Here is a 13,184-nt window from a genome sequence, read left to right as displayed (position 1 = left end):
TGCTCATGTGAGGCTCCAGCATGCCGTCCGTCACCAGAAGGAGCAGGCGGATCGCCACCACAGTGCGGTGCCCGTGTTCCATCCTGTTGATCACGTCTGGCTCTCCACCAGGAACCTCCCACTTCGCCTGCTCTGCAAAAAGCCGAACCCCTGGTTTGTGGGGCCATACTGTCATGTCTAGTCCCAATCCTTCCCTCCAGCGTTCCATGTCGCTGGTTTACTAACCATCAGTCCAGGTATTATTTACACACACCTGGCATTCATCATTACGTACACCTGGCAACCATCATTACGTATACCTGGCAACCACCATTACCTATACCTGGCAACCATCATTACGTACACCTGGCAACCACCATTACGTTCACCTGGCATTCATCATTACGTACACCTGGCATTCATCATTACGTGCACCTGGTATTCATCATTATGCGCACCTGGCATTCATCATTACGCGCACCTGGCAACCATCATTACCTATACCTGGCAACCATCATTACCTATACCTGGCAACCATCATTACCTATACCTGGCAACCATCATTACCTATACCTGGCAACCATCATTACGTACACCTGGCAACCATCATTACCTATACCTGGCAACCATCATTACCTATACCTGGCAACCATCATTACGTACACCTGGCAACCACCATTACGTGCACCTGGCATTCATCATTACGTGCACCTGCGCTTCATCATTACGTGCACCTGGGCTTCATCAATTGTCACACCTGGAATCCATCACTTCACTGATTACCTCCCCTATATCTGTCTCTCCATTAGTTACATTCTCCAGGCAGTTTTGACTGCGTTTCATGTCTGTACTTTAGTTGTGTATCTTGTATTGTTCTGTTTATTATTAAACTCATCACATGCACTTGCTTCCCGACTCCCAGTGTCCACGTTACACCTACCCTGAATGACGCTTCACCACTACACCTACAAAAGTGTCAAAACCCACAACCTACCACACAAGGCAAACATTCCATTGCACTATAGCCTAATTGTCAACAGCATTTTTATGTCTTATAAAATTCTCATAAATGTACAATTTGTAATTACACACATTTGATGTCAGACATGCACATAACCCAATGCTCTGTTGCTAATGACTGGGATGAATGCAGGAGCAGATTTCAGGAGCAGGACAATACACCCTATTTTTGACTGACATAAGGGCATGTACGTGATACGTAAGCCATATAGGCCTGACTCTGATGGTCATAATGCTTCTTGACAGTGTCATAAGGTGTATTTTCTACAAGTTATTTAAAGTATGTTAAATAATCCATTACAACAACAAAGGATTTTAAGACACAAAATTTCAAATGAAAGGAAACTTCTTGACAGGGAAAAAAACACATTTGAATAAATGTGAGTTTTGACACTCTAATGCAAAATATATGACAACAGGTGTAAATATATGGGTCATGGTCGTGTTATGACCGTATTATAACAGGTTAGGACATGAATGTGATGAAGGCGTGTTACACATCTTGGCAAATCTCATCATGCGCTCTATAATTAGAGTGCCAGGTCAGAGCTCTGGTCGTGCCATTCACCCGTCTGTCCCCTGAGTTTGGGCCAAGGCCCCCGTCACCACCACCTGCTCTGGCCTCCAAGGGGAACACTGCTAAACTTAGCCCAGAGAGGAGGCTCCGCCGTGGGGTATGAGGAGGCAGTGAGCGCCTCCAGATTGTAAGAGGACCGGGACCCTCGTCCATGTGCCAAGGGTGGAGAAGGGAGGGGGATGGAGAAGGGAGGGGGAGGAGGATGGAGAAGGGGAGGAGGAAGATGGGGGAAGATGTATTGTCTCCCATATGGGTGTAAGCTATAAACCCTTTCACACACACACACACACACACACACACACACACACACACACACACACACACACACACACACACACACACACACACACACACACACACACACACACACACACACACACACACACACACACACACACACACACACACACACACACACACACACACACACACACACACACACACACACACACACACACCCCTGCCTGCACCTGTTGTCCTGTAGTCTCTGTTGAACATCGAAGTAACACTCCCTTGGCCAGGAGGAAGAACCCTTAGAACTTCCACCTGCGTGTGGGAGGGGTGTGTGTGTGTATGTGCACATGCGTGAGAGGTGTGTGTGAAACTCCCATCTTAATACCCCTCCGTCAAAATCAGATCCACCTTTGCCCTTAAATAACACCCCCCCCATTCAACCCCCCATCCATTATCTGCCCCCGTCTCTCCCCATTCAAACCTCCCCATTCAATCCCCCTCTGATTCTCTGCCCCCTGCTCTGTATCTCCCCATTCCCTCCCTTCCCCTGACTCTCTGCTGCGCCTCCCCTGCTCTCTGCCTCCCCCCGCATCGACAAGCTTTGGGTCAGTGCAGCCGATTGGATCTCCAGGGAGGAATTAGCATGTGAAAAAAAAGTCAACCGTTTTAAAAGCTCTGTGTTTCCAATTTGCCGCCACATGCTTCAAATTAGCTTGTATTTACTAAGGTCAGGGAATGGGCAAAGAATCCTTAGGGGAGTACATGTATGGGGTTTGGTGAGTGTGTGTGTGTGTGTGTGTGTGTGTGTGTGTGTGTGTGTGTGTGTGTGTGTGTGTGTGTGTGTGTGTGTGTGTGTGTGTGTGTGTGTGTGTGTGTGTGTGTGTGTGTGTGTGTGTGTGTGTGTGTGTGTGTGTGTGTGTGTGTGTGAGAGAGAGAGCAGGCCGATTGCTCAAGAGTGACTTCGAAATTGAGAGATGGAGAGAGTGAGTGTGCATAGTCATTGCAGACAGCATTTTTTACTTAACTATATTGGAATCGACCCCAACCTCATAAAAAACGCAGACAGGTACGGTCATGACTAAATTATTGTTAAGGGAATTTTTATCTATAATGACTAATTATGTATACATTTGAATCAGGATGTACTAATCAGAATACTATTATGTTACTGTATATGTACTAATCAGAATACTATTATGTTACTGTATATGTACTAATCAAAATACTAAATGTTACTGTATATGTATGAATTTTCTTATCTGATCCCAGTACTGAAGTGAATGTGGTCAAGAGTTTAGTAACAATGACGGTCTGTTCCTTGGTACAAATGAATCCGACTGGCTAGAATGCTTATCTACACAAGAAAACCTTAACTCGTAAATTATATTAAATTGGTAGGGAGACGGATGTGGGAAGGCTTGAGACACAGCCTTGGTACTGGAACGGAGATGGCACGGGGTAGTGTTAGAACTAATGATGTCATTTTCAGTTTATAACCTGTGGTAACGTGTATTGTGGCAGCACTCTCTTGAATAAAGGCTGTTACTTGACTTTTAAGACCGGGCTCTGTCCATTCCTATAAAATAAGGGTCTTACAAATTCTTATGAATTGACAGAGTGTTTAATTTTAATTGGAAATTGAAACAGAGGAATTAAATTCCTTGAGCAAGTATCCACTATCCATTAAATAAATTATGAAAATAAGGATCAAGGTTAGCACAGGCAGAGGAGACGTTTTACATTTTGTTCTCTGATATAATTGTCAGTTAACATGACCTTTATGAATTATGAAGCCTTCATGTGCTCATTTTGACAACATTAATCTTTTAAAATTCACAAAATGTGACGTTGGCTGATGAAGATTCTCATAGAACAAAACTTATACGATCTCCTATGTTTACCACAGACCTTATTTTCGGGATTTATCCCAAAACATTAATTTCCCCATAGGCTTTGACCATAGTGCCTACAAAAAGACACAATTAGTATTGCTATTTCTGTAAAAAGCATACACACATTTTAAACCAGAACATGCATGACTGCAAATTCAGAGCAAACATATAGTTGAACGGTATTTAGAAAGCACATTCAGCTCTTTTCGAAATGTATGGACATCTCAGAAAAATACAGATAATCAAGGAATGAGAGAATGAGTGCAATGATGAGGTAGTGAGTCAGAAGCAGGTGAAACATTTTGAAACAAAACCAAGAACACGACACTAACATAAGGCAGTACGCGATACACAAGAACAACACCAAGTGAACATGGGAGGGTGACATATAAAGGGGAGGAAATGATGAAGGTAATGGAGTCCAGGTGTGAATCATAATGATTCACAGGTGTGCGTAATGATGAGTGACAAGTGTGCGTAATGATGAGTGCCAGGACCTGTAGGACCTGTATGACCCCTAGGACCTGTGGTTAGTACTTCGGCGACGTCGTACCCCGGAGGTGAGGAGCAGGAGCAGACGGGACAGTACCCCACTCTGAAGTGAGGCCCCTGCCGCAGGACGACGCCGATCAGGGGGACAACCCCGAGAATGAGGATTGGGTCGGTAAGCAAAAGTGGAAATCACAGATGATGTTGGGGTCCAGAATTTCCTCCACCGGAACCCAACACCGTTCCTCTGGGCCATACCCCTCCCAGTCCACCAGATATTCTAGCCGACCACCCACGATGTCGGGAGTCCAGTAGGGATCTGACATTGTATGCTGGGCTCACCTCAATGTCCAGGGGGGTGGTGGTGTGTTGTGGGGTCAGCATCAGCTAGGGACCAGGAATCACCGGCTTGAGAATGGAGACATGAAGAGGGTGAGATACGGTAGTGACTGGGCAATTGTAACCTGTATGTCACCTCATTGACCCTCTGGGGAACCTTGAATGGCCCCACAAACCGGGGGCTCAGTTTCTTTCAGGGCAGGCGGAGTGGGAGGTTCCTGGTAGAGAGCCTGACGCGATCCCCAGGATGGAACACAGGGGTCTGACTGCGGAGACGGTCTGCCTGCTCCTTCTGATGATTGACGGCGTGCTGGAGTCTCATGTGCACATTGTTCCACACTTCCACACGCCAGAACAACTCATCTACCGCAGGAGCTGTGGTTTGGCCTGGTGTCCACGAGCTAGGGCCGGCTGGAAACCCAACACACACTGGAAGGGGGTCAACCCAGTGGAGAAGTGACAGAGAGTTCTGGGCGTACTCTGCCCAAGGAAGGAAACGTGCCCGCTCACCCTACTGGTCCTGACAGTGACTCCTCAGGAACCTCCCCAGCCCCTGATTCATCCTCTCCACCTGCTTGTTAGACTGAGGCCGATACCCGGATATGAGGCTAACTGTGACCCCAAGCTTCTCCATGAAGGCCCTCCATACTAGGGATGTGAATTTGGGGCCATGGTACAAGACGATGTCCTCCGGAAGGCCATAATGCCGGAAGAGTGCCTCAGCAACCTGGAGAGCAATGGGAAGACCAGGGATGAATTGACATGACTTGGAGAATCTATCCACTACCACCAGAATGGTGGTGAAACCATCAGAAGGAGGAGATCAGTAACAAAGTCAATGGATAGAAGGGACCAAGGTCGCTGAGGCACGGGAAGTGGCAGGAGATTCCCTGCTGGAGGATTAAAGAGGGGACTTGGTTTGAGCACAAACGGAACAGGACTTGACATACTTCATAACATCCTGCACCAAGGTGGGCCACCAGTATTTCTCAGTAATGGATTGATGGTGCGAGAAATACCTGGATGTCCAGTGACAACAGCTGTGTGTGCCCAGTTCAGCAGCCAATCCCTTATCCCTGTGGGAACGTAGATGCACGCAGGAGGACAATTCCGGGGTGCGGGCTCTCTCTCTAGAGCCTGGCAGATGTCCACATCTACGTCCCAAACCACTGGACCCACGACTCGGGAGGATGGGATTATGGGTGCCCTCTGGACAGGAACCTCTCCAAATCATAGATACGGGACAGGGCATCGGCCTTGATGTTCTTAGAACCTGGGCGATAGGTCAGCGTGAAGTCGAACCTGGTGAAGAAGAGGGCCCACCTGGCTTGGCGCGGAATCAATCTCCTCGCTGTTCGTATGTACTCAAGGTTCTGATGGTCGGTGAGGATGACGAACAAATGGTTCCTTGGCACTCTCCAGCCAGTGTCTCCACTCCTCTAATGCCAACTTCACCGCCAAGAGCTCTCAATCGCCGACCTCGTAATTCCTCTCTGAGGGGGACAGTTTCTTGGAGAAGAAAGCACAAGGATACAATTTTAGTGGATCCCCCTGTCTTTGTGACAAAACTGCCCCCCTACCCACCTCCAATGTGTCTACCTCAACCACAAAAGGTAGCGTGGGATCTGGGTGTTTTAGCAAGGGGGCAGAGGTGAAACGCCCCTTGAAGAGACAAAAGGTCTCGTCGGCTACCGGAAACTAAACCAACCTACAAGGCCCACCCTTGATGAGGGAGGTGAGAGGGGCGGCAACGGCGCTGAAGGTCCTGATGAAGGGGCGGTAAAAGTTGGCAGACCCCATAAACCGTTGTAACCCCTTGATGGTGGTTGGGACTGGTCATGACCTTACCACATCTACCTTCTTGTCCTCCATTCTCACTCTCTGTGGGCTGATTTTGTAGCCCAAGAAGAAGACAGCCCTCTGGTGGAATTGGTGAACAGGTGGTTAGCCAAGAGCCATTCCAGGACTGCTCGAACGTGATTGAGGTGATTTTCCAGGTTGGTCGAGAAGATCAGGATGTCATCGATGTACACAATCACCTGATGTCCGAGCATATCCCCGAACACCTCATTGACGAATGCCTGGAACACTGACAGAGTATTGGCTAAACCAAAGGGCATAACCAAGTACTCGTAGTGACCAGACATCGTGCTGAACGCCATTTTCCACTCATCCTACTTCCGGGTGTGAATGAGATTGTAGGCACTCCGCAGTTCCAGTTTGGTGAAGAACCAGGCCCCACGGAGCTGCTCGATGGCTGACGGCATCAGTGGGAGAAGGTACCGATACTTTGTGGTGATGTCATTGAGTCCACGGTAATCTATACAAGGGCTTAATCCTCCTTCCTTCTTGGCCACAAATAAGAAGAAACCAGCCAACCCAGGGGACGTGGACCTGCGGATGAAACCCTGTTGGAGTGCCTCTTGAATGTTATCCTCCATGGCCTGGGTCTCAGCCACCTACAGCCACCGACAGAGGGTAGATGCGTCTGCACGGAGGTGTAGCACCTGAAAAAAGGTCAATGGCACAGTCCCAGGGAGATCTTGGAGGATACCTCCCTTAAATCCTGATATTCCTCCGGGATGTTGGGCTGGAGGGGAACCACAAGACTCTCAACTGACGTGGAACCACAGGGGACAGGAAAGCAGGTCTTCTGGCATTCAGGTGACCAGTCGGTGATGCTCATCCTCGGCTATGAGATGGTAGGGTTATGGCGCTGAAGCCAAGATAGGCAGAGGATGATCTTGTGAACTTGTGCACTGGTGATGAAGAAGGGGATGTTTTCCAGGTGATTGGGCTCCACGATGGGGGTGAGTGGTTGTGTGTGTGATGGTTCCGGATCCTAGAGGCCGACAGTTGGGACCTTGAACCGGAAAAAAGAGGAGAGCGTAGATTATTGAGAGAAGAGGCAAGGGTCTGATCCATAAAGTTCCCAACGGTGCTTGAATCCATTAAAGCTGTAGACACAGGGCATGAGTGATGGGTACTAAAAAGAGGAAGAGCAGTGGATGGAATACTCACTCCTGGGGATGTAACATCACGTGACCGTCCCTCTGCTCTAGTGGATCCCGGATTCTGAAGTAACGGACACCGCTGGCGCTTGTATCCTCCCTTGCCATAGTACAGATAGAGCCCCAGCTGTATCTGCGTTGTTCCGCCGCGGGGAAGTGTTGTGACCCCTACCTCCATGGGTTCAGGCTCTGATCCCGAACACTCGCCGAAGGAGGGAGAGAAGCAATGGAGATGACGCTCCCGAAAGAGGTTATCCAGACTGATGGCCATCGCAATGAGTGCGTCCAGGTTGAAGTTGTCATCTTGGCAGGCCAGTTCCGTCTGGACCTCCTCGCACAGACCTCTTCTAAATAACGTTCTGAGCGCCGGCTCATTCCATCAACTGGAAGCTGCTACTGTCCGGAAGTTAAACGCAGCAGTCGTCTGATTCTTCTGCTGGAGCTGAAGCAGACACTCACCTCCCTCTCTGCCCTCCGCATGATGGTAAAAAATAATTTTAAACAGAGCCATGAACCCTTTCATAAGACTCAAGCTCCTCCTCTCTCCCAGATGGCCGTAGCCCATTCCAATGCTCGCCCAGTCAGCAGAGAAATAACTGTGGAAACCTTAGACCTCTCGGTGGTGGAAGCTCCCATCTGATGTGCAAAATAGAGGGAGCACTGAAGGAGGAAGCCACGGCATTTGGATGGTGTCCCGTCATATTTCTCCAGGAAGGATAGACGGGCATCACTGACCTGAGCGGGTTGCTGAATAGCTGGTGTGCTGACTCGTTGGGTAGACTGGCTCTAGAATATCCTCCACTGTTGAGATGTTGTAGACTACGGAGAACATCTTCCATGGCTGTCCCCAGTTGAGCCAGCTGATCATGGTGTTGATGAAGAAGGTCACCTTGTTCATTGATCATCTGGGAGATGTCCGGTTGTCCTGCTGCTTCCATATTTTGAGTTGGTATTCTGTAATGATGGGGCGGTGAGTCAGAAGCAGGTGCAGGTGAAACATTTCCTATATACAAGAACAATACCAACTGGTGAGTGAATATGGGAGAGTGACATATAAAGGGGAGGAAATGATGAAGGTAATGGAGTCCAGGTGTGAATCATATTAATTCACAGGTGTGCGTAATGATGAGTGCCAGATGTGCGAAATGATGACTCCCAGGACTGGTGGTTAGTACTCTGGCGATGTCGTACGGAGGGGAGGACCAGGAGCAGACGTGACAATGAGAGAAGAGAGAGAGAGAGAGTGTGAGAGAGAGAAAATGAAGGAATGAGAGAGAGAGTGAAAGAGAGATAATCAAGGAATGAGAGAGAGAGAGAGAAAGAGAGAGAGAGAGAGAGAGAGAAAATGAAGGAATGAGAGAATGAGAGAAGAGAGAGAGTGAAAGAGAGATAATCAAGGAATGAGAGAGAGAGAAAGAAAGAAAGAAAGAGAGAGAGAGAGAGAGAGAGAGAGAGAGAGAGAGAGAGAGAGAGAGAGAGAGAGAGAGAGAGAGAGAGAGAGAGAGAGAGAGAGAGAGAGAGAGAGAGAGAGAGAGAGAGAGAGAGAGAGAGAGAGAGAGAGAGAGAGAGAGAGAGAACATGAAGGAATGAGAGAATGAGAGAAGAGAGAGAGTGAAAGAGAGATAATCAAGGAATGAGAGAGAGAGAGAGAGAAAGAGAGAGAGAGAGAGAGAGAGAAAATGAAGGAATGAGAGAATGAGAGAAGAGAGAGAGTGAAAGAGAGATAATCAAGGAATGAGAGAGAGAGAGAGAGAGAGAGAGAGAGAGAGAGAGAGAGAGAAGAGAGAGAGAGAGAGAGAGAGAGAGAGAGAGAGAGAGAGAGAGAGAGAGAGAGAGAGAGAGAAAATGTTGACCCTAACAATTACAGAGGCATTTGTGTGAACAGTTACCTGGGGAAGGTTTTCTGTAGTATTATAATTGTAAGAGTTATTAACTTCCTTAATAAGCACAATGTCTTGAGTAAAAGCCCAATTTGATTTATACCAAAACATCGCACAACTGATCATATTTACACCGTACACACCCTGATAGATAAACATGTCCACCAAAATAATACCAAAATATAATCTTGCTTTATCAATTTACAAAAAACATTTGATTCTATTTGGCATACAGGACTGTTCTACAAAGTTATTGAAAGTGGTGTAGGGGGTAAAACATATGACACAATTAAATCAATGTATACTGACAATACGTGCAGCATTAAAATTGGCAAGAAAATAACAGAATTCTTTAACCAGGGGCGGAGCCTTCGTCATGGTTACAATCTGAGCCCTGCACTCTTCAATATTTAGATCAACGAATTGGCAACTATGTTAGAAAAATCCTCAGCCCCTGGTGTTAGTCTCCACAATTCAGAGGTTAAATATCTAGTCTTTGCAGATGACCTATGCCTGCTGTCACCCACAGCACATGGCCTACAGCAGAGCCTGGACCTGCTAGAGCAGTACTGCCAGACCTGGGCCCTGGCTGTAAAATAATGATTTTCCAGAGAAGATCCAGATCTCAGGGAATTAGACCAAAATTCTCAATTGGTACAAAATATATAGAGTACTGCACACACTACAATTACTTAGGTTTAAAAATAAGCTCAACTGAATACCTTAATGATGCAGTGAATGAACTGAGCGAGAAAGCATGCAGGGCTTGAAACACCTATTAAAATGTAGCTAAAACTAATTGAATGTGTCATTGAACCAATTGCACTTTATGGCAGCGAGGTGTGGGGTCCACTTGCAAAACAAGATTTTGTCACATTCGTCGTAAGAATTATCGGGCCAAGGTGCAGCGTGATATGGTTTCCACATGTTTATTAACTGAAACGCACAAAAACAATAAAGAATGAACAAAACGTGAAGACAATGGAGTGCTCACGGGCAACTATACATAAACAAGATCTCACAAAACACAGTAGGGAAATGGCTGCCTAAATATGATCCCCAATCAGAGACAACGATAAACAGCTGCATCTGATTGGGAACCATACCAGGCCAACATAGAAACAAACAACCTAGATTACCCACCCTAGTTACACCCCGACCTAACCAAAATAGAGAATAACAAGGCTTTCTATGGTCAGGGAGTGACAGATTTCCCCAAATGGGACAAAAACCCCATTGAAACCCTGTAGAGTTCTGTAAGATTCTCATACATGTCCAGAGGAAAACTACAATGCATGCAGGGCAGAATTAGGCCAATATCCACGAATAATAAAAACTTTAAAAAGAGCAGTTAAGTTTTGGAAACATCTAAAATACACTGACCCCAGTGATCTCATATCATTACCAAGCCCTGCAATGCCAAGAGCTGAGCAAAGAAAAGAGTCCCCTCATCCAGGTAATCCTGGGGCTGAGTTCACAAACCTGTTCTACTAACACACTGAAGCCTCAGTCCCCTCATCCAGCTGGTCCTGGAACTGTTCACAAACCTGTTCTACCAACACACTGAAGCCTCAGTCCCCTCATCTAGCTGGTCCTGGAACAGTTCACAAACCTGTTCTACTAACACACTGAAGCCTCAGTCCCCTCACCCAGCTGGTCCTGGGGCTGAGTTCACAAACCTGTTCTACTAACACACTGAAGCCTCAGTCCCCTCATCCAGCTGGTCCTGGAACTGTTCACAAACCTGTTCTACCAACACACTGAAGCCTCAGTCCCCTCATCCAGCTGGTTCTGGAACTGTTCACAAACCTGTTCTACTAACACACTGAAGCCTCAGTCCCCTCATCCAGCTGGTCCTGGGGCTGAGTTCACAAACCTGTTCTACTAACACACTGAAGCCTCAGTCCCCTCATCCAGCTGGTCCTGGGGCTGAGTTCACAAACCTGTTCGACTAACACACTGAAGCCTCAGTCCCCTCATCCAGCTTGTCCTGGAACTGTTCACAAACCTGTTCTACTAACACACTGAAGCCTCAGTCCCCTCATCCAGCTGGTCCTGGGGCTGAGTTCACAAACCTGTTCTACTAACACACTGAAGCCTCAGTCCCCTCATCCAGCTGGTCCTGGGGCTGAGTTCACAAACCTGTTCTACTAACACACTGAAGACTCAGGACTAGAACATCCAATCAATCCAAATAAAACAAATTACAACACAATCAAAACAAATCTACATTGCTTATTGGGAAACACAAGCACAAGCACAAAGCAAAATGCAGTGCTATCTGGCCCTAAATCGACAGTACACCGTGGCTAACTATTTGACCATGTTTACTGATCAAAACCTTAGAAAAACCTTGACAAAGTACAGGCTCAGTGAGCATAGCCATTGAGAAGGGTAGACAGGAAAACCTGGCTCCCCGTAGAGGAAAGGCTGTGCAACCACTGCATCACAGCAGAACCTGAGACAGAGCTGCATTTCCTGACAAAATGTCCAAAATATAAAACAATTAGAGAGTGTCATTTCCCCAAATTTGAAACCCTTATTCAAGGTTTCAAAGACCTCTCTGATGTGAGCAGGCTACCTGTCCTGTTGGGGGAGGACGCAGAGAGCTATGGGTTGGCAGCGCACTACATTGCTGCCTTGCATAAGATGAGGGACAGTGTCTGACAGATCAATCAACCTGCACATGTCCTCTATGTCATGCAGGTGAAAGAGGACCCAAAAGCGACTTAACAGAAACAGAGTTTATTCAAGTCCAAACAGAAAACGACAAATCCTGAATCCTTAACAGGAAATGTCCAAACAGGGAATAACAGAAATCCTCTAGTCTGTAGAGGGGAATAACAGGAGAAGCGGCCACAGACTGCAGGTCGCTTCGGGTAGGCGCAGGCCGTAGCTGACAGAGACACCTGCTCACACGCAGCATCTGATGAAGGCAAAAACACGACAGGACAGGGCGATACACAATCACAGCACGGTGAATTCTAAACAAGGAACCGACAGGACAGGAACGGAACACAAAGGAAGAAATAGGGACTCTAATCAGGGGAAAGGATCGGGAACAGGTGTGGGAAGACTAAATGATGATTAGGGGAATAGGAACAGCTGGGAGCAGGAACGGAACGATAGAGAGAAGAGAGAGCGAGAGAGTGAGAGAGGGAGGGGGGAGAGAGGGATAGAAAGAGGGAAAGAACCTAATAAGACCAGCAGAGGGAAACGAATAGAATGGGGAGCACAGGGACAAGACATGATAATAAATGACAAACATGACAGTACCCCCCACTCACCGAGCGCCTCCTGGCGCACTCGAGGAGGAATCCTGGCGGCAACGGAGGAAATCATCGATGAGTGAACGGTCCAGCACGTCCCGAGACGGAACCCAACTCCTCTCCTCAGGACCGTAACCCTCCCAATCCACTAAGTATTGGTGACCCCGTCCCCTAGAACGCATGTCCATGATCTTATGTACCTTGTAAATAGGTGCGCTCTCGACAAGGACGGGAGGGGGAGGGAAGACGAACGGGGGTGCGAAGAAAGGGCTTAACACAGGAGACATGGAAGACAGGATGGACGCGACGAAGATGTCGCGGAAGAAGCAGTCGCACAGCGACAGGATTGACGACCTGGGAGACACGGAACGGACCAATGAACCGCGGAGTCAACTTACGAGAAGCTGTCGTAAGAGGAAGGTTGCGAGTGGAAAGCCACACTCTCTGGCCGCAACAATACCTTGGACTCTTAATCCTGCGTTTATTGGCGGCTC

Source organism: Oncorhynchus gorbuscha, linkage group LG09 (assembly GCF_021184085.1).
Source record: "Oncorhynchus gorbuscha isolate QuinsamMale2020 ecotype Even-year linkage group LG09, OgorEven_v1.0, whole genome shotgun sequence".
In the NCBI taxonomy this organism is placed as follows: domain Eukaryota; kingdom Metazoa; phylum Chordata; class Actinopteri; order Salmoniformes; family Salmonidae; genus Oncorhynchus; species Oncorhynchus gorbuscha.
The sequence above is the reverse complement of the archived record's forward strand: the minus strand, read 5'-3'. Positions refer to the sequence as shown.